This window comes from Pleurodeles waltl, chromosome 5 (genome assembly GCF_031143425.1).
Source record: "Pleurodeles waltl isolate 20211129_DDA chromosome 5, aPleWal1.hap1.20221129, whole genome shotgun sequence".
Lineage (NCBI taxonomy): Eukaryota > Metazoa > Chordata > Amphibia > Caudata > Salamandridae > Pleurodeles > Pleurodeles waltl.
In genome coordinates, this window is record NC_090444.1 from 663,594,124 (window position 1) to 663,607,245 (window position 13,122).

Here is a 13,122-nt window from a genome sequence, read left to right on the forward strand (position 1 = left end):
CTTTTAGAGCATTGCAAGGTCCTATGTCAAGGATGCAGTGCAGTTGAAGCAATGCGCCAGTTCCGAAGGTGCGATGTAAGGTCCTGTATCGTCATTGAGGATCGCATCAATGAGGGGCTTGCGATGCAATGTCCAGCATTGAGGATGCGTCACACAGTCTAAACAATGCATTATTTCTGAGGACCTGTGAGGCTGCGATGCGCTAACCTGCATTATCGATGAGGCTGTAGGCAACAAGAGATTTGTGATGCAAGGGCCTGATTCAGGCATTGAACATCAATGGTTCCAATGTGTGCTGTGAGGTCAGTGCAGAGCCCTTGCACTGAGAGAATCCTCACAGCAGAGGTAATGTGTTGGTTCTGCTCAGTATTGCGATGGGAAGCAGAGGAGATGAGTCCGTTCTGCTGGATTCACAGATCACCTTCAGGCCCACTTTCAAGGGCCTAGGACTGGAGAGGCACTACTTGCCAGGATAGGACTCACATATTGCAGAGTTCAAAATCTGGGTTCAGGTTTGTTGGAGCCTTCTGTCCCTGAGACCCTTATCAGTAGGCCAGCCAGCTAGCCCTTGGAGTCACTTTGGGGTTCTAGGTTAAACAGCAGGTCCAGTCTTTCCGACCCAGTAAGAGAGCAGCAGACAACAGATTAGCACAGCAGAGCAGCAGTCCAGCAGAGTGGCGGTCCTTTCAGCAGCATAGCAGTCCTTCTTCCTGAAAGAGTATTCTCAGGTCCAGATGTGTACTGAAGAGTTGGGTCTGAGGTCCAATACATATACCTTGGCCTTTCTTTGAAGTGAGAGAAGCTTTGAGATGTTTCTATTTTAAGTGCACATGCTTTCTGCCTTCTCTGCCCTGGCTAAAGTCTTACTGCAGGGGGGAAGCAGCCCTTTGTGTGTAGGCTCGACACACGCCTATTTAAGTGCAAATAGGGCTGTGCCCAGCTCTGCCCCATATCCTTCCAGTGATAGCCCATTCAGGCACACATAACCTCTCTATTGCATGTGGCTGTCTAGCAGTAATACACAAAGCCCAACTTTGAACTACACCCAGCCACGTGACACAGAGACAGGCTACAGGCACTAAATGGCTAAAGCAGGAAAATGTCAGCTTTCTAAAAGTGGCATTTTCAAAATTGTAATGTAAAATGGACATCATCATAAAAGAGAGTTTTTTAACTACAGTCCCAAAGACACCAAACATGAACTTGATACCTATTCTCATTTTGAAGTTAGTTTATTAAAGGTAATATGATAACTCCAATGTTATTCTATGGGAGATAGGGAAAAACAAATTTAAGATTTTTTTTCACTATCAGGACATGCAAAACTTAAAAGTACAGGACCAGCCTTTTTAAAAACACTGAACACTGCCATCTGGGAACTTGTGGAATAAATGGATCTTTGAGATTAAATTGTATAATTGTATTTTGAATAGTGAGCTTGTGCTTGGGGGCTTGTTTCTATTTTGTTAGCCATCTAAGTCTAGGGATGCAGGGCTGACATCCCTCCCCTTCAAGCACTATTAGTAAATGGAGCTTGTGCTAAAATATTTGTGTACTGTGCATTCTAATTTCCTAATTGACCATCTTCGGAATAACTTCCCTCTGGACTGTTTCCTACCTTAGCGGTGACTTAACAGTATTAAAAGACAGGTTTGGACATGGCAAAATGTTTATTTTGCCTGTTCCAAATGACAGGCCGAAACAGCATACGCAGGCTGCAATGGCAGGCCTGAGACAGGTTTGAAAGGGCTAATTAAGTGGGTGGCACAATCAGTGTTGCAGGCCCACTAGTTGCATTTAATTTAAAGGCTGTTAGTACATGGGGTACCACTGTACTCATGGCTTATATGTAAACTAAATATGCCAATTATGAATAAGCCAGTGTTACCATGTTTTAAAGAGTGAACACGTGCACTTTAGCTCCGTTTAACAATGGTGCACAAAGCCCTAAAGTCGGTAAAACAAGATCAGCAAAAATATGATGAGAAAAGGCAAAATGTTTAGGGGAAGACAACCCTAAAGCTGACAGGTGCAACACGCCATAGTTACTCAGTCCTCCCTACAGAGACACTATCCAGTCATGATGGCATTTTTTTAGATGCTTTATTGCAAGCATTGCCACATTATTCATACGAAATGTTCCATCCCAGTTAAAGTTTCTATTGTTCTTCCCTTTCATCCTTTAAGGTGTGTTCTGCTTCCCAGTATTCGTGGGTATCCCTGGGTGTCTCTCTCCACTTAACTCTTCTCAGTGGTTGATGTGGTAAACTACATTCCTCGGGCTAAAACTTTACAGGAAAGTATAGGAATAGGCCAGTCAGGTGCTTTGCCGCTCCTTTCATGATTGAGCTCTCCTCTCACAACACCCATGAATTTATGCCGCTGTGCTGGTCCCTTCAGCCCCTTTGTGGAACCCCTCCAGGTGACCCTTTTACTGTGGCCATTTCCCAGCTTACCTCCTCTGTCTTGAACAAAAATTAAATAGTGGCACTCGCCTGTGGCCACCGGCCTGCTGGGTTGTGGCAAGCAGAATTACAGCATCCACCACCTCATGAAGACTGCTGGACCTCAACACCTTGTTAGTTTGTTACCTTTCTGAGTCGTGTCCTGGTTCCTCTGACATCTCGCATCCATGCGTGCTGAACTATGCTCTCTCTGCCTCGTCTCCTGGCATGCCTCCTATCTTGTCCCTCTTTTCTTGTTGTTCTTGCTGCTCCAGGGTCGATTTTGTGTGCACATGGGTTTTCGTTCTCTGTGCTCCGGTTTTCGGCGGCATCCTGGAAGCCCTTGCTCGCCTTCATAGGAGGGCCTATCCGCATTCCTATAACTTGTAAGGGAAATGCTGGTGCACTTCCACATCTCACTTCTGCGTTCACTGTGGTGGCCAATCTTTGAGTTCTCAGCAGCAGGGAGTGCAGGATTAAATACGCATTAATGAAGTAACACGAAAAGTAATTTTACTTTAATTTTTTTACCTGATTTTGTTGAATGTTTTACCTGAGTTGGCCATTTGTGTAAATTTTGAAATTGAATGAATCTGTTGTTTCGGTTTCAACAGATGAAGTGTCAGAGAGAGTGATTCTACTGTGCATACAGTAGAAAAATAATTTACTGTCCTAAAGACTCCTTCCTGTTCTTTCTATAGTCATTCGGCATTTTGGATTTGGATCCTGTGGGGAAGCATCACTCTTCCTTTACCTGTAATCTCTGCTGCTTAATCCACCTTTGGAAGGTAAAATCTCTACTTTTTGGGGAAAATCAAGTCCAAGAGCCATGATTTTTTAAAGTTTTTTCTTTTAGCATTTTTTAATTAATTGTAGTTTAAGTTAGGGAGGCTGCAGACAGGCCCATGTAAGATTAAGAGATAATGGGCATTTTGGGCAGTGAAGGTCTCGGATTATTAACATTTATTCATTTTTCTTGTGTTTTTGTGAATTTTGTCCAGATTAGTTTTACTACTGTGATGTGTTTTACTTTTTAGGACCTGGTCTGCTGTAAGCCATGAGTGTATCTGATAATGTATTTTTCACATTCTCAATGCTTGTGTGCTAGCAGTGTATTTATATATTTAGTATTTTAGGGTTTTGTAGTTTGTGTTCAAGATCAGGTTATTTTTTATCTGCATGTGGTGGCTAGGTTCAGGTGGCTCCAGGAATACAGGTCAACTTAGTCAGACATTTCCCTTTGATCTTCCCAATTTTTCTGAGCACCTTTTTTGTTTGTGGCTACTTATGTGAGGTGGTTAATTAATAGTTTTTCTTCTTAAAGCATTTTGCAAAGGCAATTGTTTGGGGTTCTTTTAAAATGTATTTTAAACATTTCTCACTGTTTCCTTTTTCTGTGCTGTTAAATTTATTGTTGCTTTGTCATTTGTGGTATATAGGCCCACAAATAGGCACTATCATATTATGAATGTGTGTTTGTGCAATATTTTCCCAACAAAATTTTGTAGAGGGGGGGATCTCCAGCCCAGAGCAAAATGCCATGTTTTCTTTGTTTTGCATGCCTCCTCCTTTTCTGGTCATATAGTGGGTGCCATTTTGTGGACCGTGTGTGTGAGGGGGAAGTAGGGGGTGTTTGTGTGTAGGTGTATGAGAGGCAATGTTTTGTTTTTGTTCTTCATATCTCCTTTTTTGCTGGCCATATGGTTACTGTAGTCTTGTGGATCCAGTGTGGGTGTGTAGCAGAGATGGCTATTTCATATTTGTTCTCCTTGTTTGCCTGCAATGCAGCAACAACCATTTTGTGGAGTTGGTTTCTAAGGCCATAGGTAACTATTTTGTCTTTGTTCTCCATGCCATCTACCTTGTGCTGGCCAACACCATGTGGTGTGTGGCTACTAAAGGATGTTTCTAGTAGTTAATAATTTTATTCCACTTTTAAAAGTCATTTCTAGGAGTGGTTTTGTTCATTGTTGGCTTTATCCTGATACATTTAGATGTTCTTGTGGCCAGTTGTAGTAGTCTTTAGGATACAGTTGTTGTTTTTAATTAATTTAGTCAATGTTTGCCTATCTCCCCCTGCCTCCGATAGGGGCCCCATGGATCCTGGAGGGAAACCAGGTACTTTTATGTTAATGTAATCAATGTCATACAATTTTTATGATGATAATGATGGCAATAGGATGTATTACATCAACAAGAACTGCCAAGTCTTAGTCTTCTCTTTCTTTATTGTTTTCTAAGAGCTTGTGCTCATATTGGTGAACCCACACAAGAAGTAATGAAGATGGTGCAAAATAAGAGGATTCCTGCTAAGAAAGTGGCTAGTTAAGAGAAAAGAGAAACAGTCTGTTGCCAGTGTCACAACCAATATTAAACCTACATCATTTTTCTGGCAATGTGGGATAACTGCTGCAACCCCCACTGGACAAGAAGAAACTGGGAGGAGGATCACCCCAGATCAACAAAGGCACAGCCACCACCAAAAGGCAAAGCAGATATCTCTCAGTGCTGCGGTGACTGCAATCACGGTTGAGAACAGGGAATCCAAAATCAAATTCTCCCAGCAGCAAACTGCATCTTCACATGAAACTCAAAAGCAACCACAGTCTACTATATAAGATGTTCCAGAGTTAGGAACAAAGCTTGCTGCTTGCTGCTGAGCAAGATTTTGTGACTGCTTTATATTGGATACATCGGCTTCATAATCTTCTGTATGGGAAAAGAAAAGACTGCTTCCCCATCTTCTTTATGCTACTGATCTGATCAACACTATTAACCCTGCTTGTGCAGTCATGCAGTACAACCAATAACACCTGCTTCCAACTTTTCAAGATGCAAAAACTTGCAAAATCACTACGAGTCCTACAGCAGTCACAGCTCATCCTAGAGAAAGTCAAAAATAACCACCTAGCTCCACTGCAGGTAAGTCTTCATACACTGGCCTAATAAGAAAGCGCTCCTCCTTGGTTTGGGTATTTTTTTACACTTAAACTGTATGAGGAGCAAATCTCAGAATGTTCATTTTGCTACAAACCAGTGCCTCATAGTAAGCCGGTGAAGTTTACGGTACTGGGACCATTTAGCCCATCTAAAATTTCAACACACAATTGTGTACAAAGAGCACCTCAACAAGATATTGGCTGGTGAGAGACAAGAGGTTGACCTGATAGAAGGAGGTAGTGGTAAAGCAGAAGATGTCATGCAAAGCTCATAGTGTGCCTTCATTGTCCATAGCACCCTTAGTATGACACCAGTAAAAGAGTGATAGAGTCACCCCAAAGTGTCCAAGAAGCTTAATTGCTCCCTGTAGGGGCACTTGTGGAGGTATCCTCACAAAGGAAACAGTGTTAACAGCCCCTTAAAAAGTTTATGTTCAGCAAGCATTCGCCATTCCACTGACCTCATGAATGTGACCCTTTACACAATAGGAAAACGGAAAAAATATTAGCAATTTACCTCCTGGCCTTTTCCTTGCTGAAAGGAGAGGGGTTTCTGGCATTTGTGGAGACTCTTTGTCCATGATGGAAGGTTTTAAGTCAGAAAGCACCTGGCACAGATGGGTGTCCCTATAAAGATTTATTAAGAGAACATTGCAATGTGTGTCCCAATTATTACTAACACCCTGAATGCCAGGCCATCATTGTCCCAATATTTAAAAAGAGTAATAGACAGGACTCCAGTTGCTACTGTCAAATTTCACTTTTGGATTCAGTGGTTAAAGTGGTTGGTCCTTTCATCTTGCACAGGATAGAGGCCTCAGTCTAATAGTCTGGTGCCCTCAATAATGTGCAGTAAGACTTTAGAGAGGGGCTATGGACCCAGGAATGGTGTCTTAACCTCAGTCTACTGATTGGAAAATTAACCATTGCCAAAAAGGTCTCCCTTTGCCTTGCCTTTATGGATTGACACAGTGCTTTTGATCATGTGAACCGCTCTAAATTATGGCTAGTCCTAACTCAGGAGGCAGGCAGGTGGCTTGGACTGCGGGGACCTTGAGGCTCCACCCTTGTCCCCTAATCTTCCTAACTTCATGCTCATGGCCAAGGCAAAGTAATTGTGTTTTCTACGCATTGTAATCATGAACAGTTATCTGTAATCCTTGCTGGAGGTGTATGCATCCTTGCTTTTTTAGCACCATATCTCATGTAGGATCTGTGAGAAGTGGGTTTTTTCATGTCAACTGCTGCTGAGACCAGAGCTCATGTTTTAAAATTTGAAAATCTACAAGTATGTAACTTGTCTATAAGACCCACCCCTTTGTTTCCGCTCCATATACATTAGTGATATGCAACATCTTCCCTCCATTTCCCCTGAAAGATGGAAAACTTACTAAAAGGACCCCCAAGCACGTTCCCCGCCAATTTTGGAGATGCGTTTTCGATGCATAGGAACATGATCACATCTCCACCAAACAAAGAAGCACTTCACAGGTGCTGCGGGGTAGGCCACAGGGCCTGCCACACATGGTCAAAGGCCATGCAGGGTGCGGCATTGGGTTTTTATAGGGGGTTGGCCGCATGGCCTGCAGCCAACCACTCCACACACAGATGAAGGCTATGTGCAGCGGTGGTTGGATTAACTTAAAGTAATTAAAATTACTTTACGTTAAAAAAAACATGGAAATTCACTGAAAAAAAGGTTACAGGAACGTTATAGTTAGGAAATAGAATTAAAAAAAACATAGAAATGCACTTAAAAACCCAAAGATTAGCAGGACGTTATAATTAAGTTCTGAATCTACTCACACAAAACCCCATAGAAGCAGTTATAGTTATAGTTAGCTGAAGTAACTATAACTTGTGCCCTAAGTTACCTATAACTTGCACCCTCACCATGCACTGCTAATTGCCCCACATATTACAACACTCATAACATCTGTGATAACATCATTGATAATATCAATGTAATATTTGCAGTAAAGTAATTGAGGAGAAAACTGTGCATGGCGGGGGCAAGTTACAGTTACCTTAGGGCATGAGTTATAGTTGTTTCAGCTAACCATAACTATAACTGCTGAATTTCCTTGGTTTTGTGTGAATAAATTTAGAACCTAACTAAAACGTCCCTCAAACCTTTACATTTTTAAAGTGCATATATATATATATATATTAATTATTTACTGGCAACTTTGGTGCACCGTTTGACGAATCTTTATGAAATTTTCAAAATTAGTATGCCACCATTTCAGCGTCTGTCTTGAAAGTGTTGGGGTGATCCATCAAGTGGGGGTCGAGAAAACAGGGGGGCCACAAAACACATTTTCCCCATGCATTTTCCGAAAGGATCTTCAGACATGACTACAGCCCAACTCCCTAAATGAAACTACACCAAATTTGCCAGGAAGCTAGATCTTGACGTGCAGTTCATGCTTTTTGTTATTTGGTGTAAATCCATTCAGTAGTTTTAGAGTTATTGAAAGTTAAAAAATAGCGATATCTTGGGACGCAGAGCTCCGCAGATCCCAGAAAGCCAGCCAGGGTAAAATAGCATTTAAAAAAAATTCAGCCTAAATTCTTGGATGATCCACAAATCGAGCAAAACTTTTTTTTTTAAACCAAGCCTGGTCTCTTGCTCTTTTTCAGTATAGCCCTCAGGTGGGCCAGGTCCCGGGGCCATGTAGGCATATTAAAAAAAAGAGGTGGATGCACAGGGCCTCTTCCTAGGGCTCTTTTGAGCCACTGAGACTACCACCTCCCCAGGGATTATTGCAAAATTGGAGGAGGGCCTCATGGGCACCCTTCCTGGGGCTTTACATTGCCCTGGGGACCACCACCTCTCCAGGGCTAAAAGTAAAAACCTTTGTAGGGAGGGCCTCAAGGACCCCTCAGGCCCCAGGGACCACCAACTCCCTAGGACAGGCCTGTGCCAATTAAAGGAGGGACGACCATGTGGCCCCCTCCTGGAGCCAGTAATGGCCAGGGGGAGAGCTCCTCCCCCACAGCCAGCTCCTGTTATCTCCTGAGGTGCACACCCTTGGGAGATAGATGTTTGCTTTTCCTTGGCAGGAGCTGTGACAGTATAACACCATCCAAGCCAACTGGGAATGAGCAAAAGTAACCCCTGACATGTGTTTCTGTATCAAAATAGTTCATCAGAGAGCCCCCGCCATGCACAGTTTTGTCCTCAGTAATTTTGCCACAAATGTTACATTGATATTATGAATCATGTTATCAAAGATGTCATAAGTGATTTAATATGTGGGGTAATTAGCAGTTAACTGCGATGGCCCAGTTTATAGTTCCCTTAAGGCATGAGTAAATTCAGAACCTAGCAGTAACATCCCTGTGATCTTTGGCTTTTTTTAAATTAATTTCTATGTTTTATTTTAATTCTATTTTCTAACTATAATGTAGCTGTACCTTTGGGGTTTTTCGGTGAATTTATATGTTTTTTTTTTACATAAAGTAATTTTAATTATTTTACGTTAATCCAACCAGCGCTGTGCACAACCTTTAGCTGTGTATTTTTTGTTTTGCTAATGACTTTGATGCCATTTGATGAACCTTCGACAACTTATGAAAATTAGTTTGCCAGTCACTTCTGTTGCTGTCTGGAATATTTCAAGGAGATACAGCAAACAGGAGCTGAGAGAGAAAGGTGGGGGGGTCCCAAAACACGTTTTGCCCAAGAAATTGCCAAAAGGGATTTTGGCCATGACTACAGCTGGACCCGCTGAATGGAAATACACCAAATTTGACAGAAAGCTAGATCATGGTCCAGAAAGAGTGATTTATTTTTTATTTGGTGTAAATCAGCTCTGTAGTTTTGGAGTTATTAAAGTAAAAAGATTTATGTATATCTAGAAACATGGTTCCACTGCAGATCCATCATGGCGCATCTGTAGATCTATGCACCAATGGCAATGTTGTGATTGGCTGGCCACAACCTGAGAGGAAAGTTGCATCTATCATTTTATGCATCAGGGCTTGGTTCTGGGAGTGGTATAAAATCCTAAAGTGATCAAAGGGGTGGGGTAGAGGCACCCGGACCCCATAGGACTGATGGAGGGGTCTGTGAGGGATACCTCATGGGGAAGAAATTGTCCAGAACCATTTAGCACATGAGGATCTGCAGATCCACTATGATGCTCAGTGCAAACCCCATGTGCCTCACAGCGGATCCAGACCCCATTTAAAAAAACACATCCACAAACTCACAGACACGCACACCTACTCACACACTCACACACCCACACAACCATTCTCACACCTACTCACACACCCATACTGCCATTCTCTCACCCTCTCGGAGACCCACAGAGTCACTCCCACACACTCTTGAAGACCCACATAGGCACTCACACACTAAAACAACCACTTACACACCCACTCACATACTACTCACATACTCATACAACCATGGATCTCATGAGCGATGTAATTAGTGAGGTCATTGTAGTGCATTGAAAGAGGTGAGAGTTATAGTTAGCTTAGGTAACTATAACAGCTGAATTTCTATGGTTTTGTCTGTGTAAAAAATGAACTGAAGTAGAACGTCCTGTAACCTTCATTTTTTTTGTTTTTTCCATGTATATTTAAATATACATATATATGTGTATATGTATATATATATATATATATATGGATGGGCTCCCCGGGACATAGCAGGAGCCGGCCCTGGCTGGTGGTGGTCCCCAGGGCCATCAGTGGCTCCATGAGGGGGGCCGTCCACCCCCCCAATAAGATATACCCCTGGGAGGTGGTGATCCCCAGGTGTAAAGGGGAAATATTTTTGTATTTATGCCCCGGGGGGATGGTGATCCCCAGGGCAGTGGAGAGTCTGTGGCCCCCCCAGAATGAAATACTAATGAAGCCCCGGGAGGTGGCGAGCCCTGGGGTGGGGGGGTGCCAGATGGCCCTTCTCTTCTTAATTAATTGAAGCCCCTGGGAGGTGGCTGTCCCCGGACCTTGGCCTCCCCCACACATAAAAAAATGTAATTCCAGGGAGGTGGTGATCCCCAGGGAGTTGGAGTGCCATGCACCCCCAGCACTTAATTTCCATTTTGCCCCAATGAGGTGGCGGTTTCAGGGCTGTGGGGGTCCAGGAGGCCCCCATGGAGGACATGGACCAACTGGGGGCTGAATAAACATGAATCACACGCTTTTTTCAAAATTTTCATCAGATCTGTGGATCTGCAGCGTATCCGGCTGAAATTTAAAAAAAATATATGCTTTTAGCTCTGGGGATGCAGGCATCTTCTGGGAGCCCACCACCAAAGCTTAGTGGTCAGGATGTCTGTACTCTTCCCCCTTTTAATTTCTTTACATTTTTTTCTGGGACTCAGCTACTGAGTCCCAAGATGGTTGCTATCACCTCCTAGTTGGAGTGCTGGCAGTCAATCAGATCTCTGCACGAGATCGGGAGGGGTCACAAACCCTTCATGTCCCTATACTGTACAAATGTTTTCCCCTTAATTTCTCAAAAACTACCAAAAGGATTTACACCAAAACAGAAAAAGTCAATTTCTGGACCAGGGCCTACCATTTTGCCAAATTTGGTGCAATTCCGTCCAGTAGTTTTGGCGCTGTCGCTGTTTAAAATCCCTATGGGAAAATGAATGGGGAAATGCATTTTGGGACTCACCCTTTTTCTCTGCCCCCCTGGATGGATCGCCCTGAAACATTCAAGGCAGCAGTTGATGTGACTGGCAAATGTTTTTGGAAAGTTTCATGGAGATTCGTCAAGCTACGCAAACAATATATTCAAGTAAAAAAAATGCTTTTTATATAGAAACTAGGTCCTGACTACAACTACCTAGTGGCAACCGCCACTAGGTAATGCAAATATTGAAGTGACATCATAGTTAGATGTTGAAATAATACAAAACCTAACTTTTAAAAAATAAATGAACTTTGAAATTCACCAATTATAATTTACTGAGCTAACTATGATTTGCACCTTTACCCTGCGCTGCTATTGACCTCACATATTGCAGCATTCATCACATATTAAATGATATAATTAATGTCATCACTGATGACATCTCTCAGGCCATCATTTATGATGGATAGATAGAAAGATAGATAGATAGATAGATAGATAGATAGATAGATAGATAGATAGATAGATAGATAGATAGATAGATAGATAGATAGATAGATAGATAGTCATGGTTTGGAATTGGTGTACAAAACAAACCGAACTGTGATATACATTTCTACAGAGATTATCTTCAGTGATTTATTAATCAAGTGTGTGATCTAAGAGTTTCTAATTTTTACAAGGTCAACAGCTGGAACAACATAATGATACACAATAATGTTCTGCTTTTCTTCTGAACAATATAGATTCAATTCCTCTGTACCTGCAATATCCTATATTATTCAGGACTCAAGAATATAAGGTATTCTGTTCACATTGAGGATTTGCACCCTTTGAGAAATAGTAAGTGCAGTAGAATTCACAGAACGTGGAAAGGATGATTCGTGGTAGTTTGCAAACCAAGGCCCATATTTATACTTTTTTGTTGCAAAACTGCGCAAAAAAGTTTAGCGTCGGCTTGCGTCATTTAACAACGTCAGCCGGGCGCCGTATTTATTGGATGGTGCTAGTCGGTGCTAAACTTGGGCTAGCGTCTTAGAAGAAGACTCTAGCCGGGTGGGGGTGGCGGTAGGAAAGGAGGAGTTGTGATTCAGAAAAGGACGCTAGCCTGGTTAGAGGTAAAAAAAATGCCTCTACCCAGACTAGCGCCATTTCCTGGCGCACAACCACCAAAAACAAGACTCCTGTCTTAGGAAAGACAGGAGTCATGCCCACCACCCCAATGGCCAGCACAGTCCCCTGGGCATGGCCATTGCACCCTGTGCCATGCAGGGGGCTCCAATTTACAGCCCCAAATGCCAAGAAAAAAACCTTTCCTAGACTTACCTGCGATGGGGTCCCCCATCCTCGGGTTCCCCCTCTGATGGGGATGGGGGGATGTTGGGGCTTGGGGAGCACACCTGTGGAACCATTCTATGGTGTTTAACCATGGAAATGTGTCCACAGGTCCCCTAACGCCTGGTCTGACCCAGGTGTTAAATAATGCTGCTAAGTAAGCTTTTCACCATTATTTAGCCTCTCCTCCCACCCGTGCATCATTTTAGCATGGGGGATGAATATGGGGCTATGGGGATAGCACCATTTTTTAGATGGGAATGCCTACCTTGCATCTCTTTGACACAAGGTAGGTGCACGCATCCAAAAATGGTGCAAACTCCAATATTTTGATGTTAGACGTGTATGGAGTTAGGGTTGCGCTGATTTTACCGACTCGCAAAATGTGAATGCGACTCTCAAATAGGAAGGGGTGTTCCCTTCCTATTTGCGACTCGCATCGCGATGCTAAATTGCTTTGTGACTGCGAACGCGGTCGCACGGCAATTCGCAGTTACCACCAGTGTCACACTGGTGGTAACCCATTCGCAAAAGGGAAGGAGTCCCCATGGGACCCCTTCCCCTTTGTGAATGTTGCCAAAAAATTTTTTTTTTCAGAGTAGGCAGTGGTCCTCTGAAAAAACGTAACCAAATGGTTTTGTTATTTTTTTTGTATTGCAACTCGTTTTCCTTTAAGGAAAACGGGCTGCAATACAAAAAATAATGCTTTATTTAAAAAGCAGTCACAGACATAGAGGTCTGCTGTCTTCAGCAGGCCACCAACCCTGTGAGTGCAGGGACTCACTATGGGGTCGCAAAATAG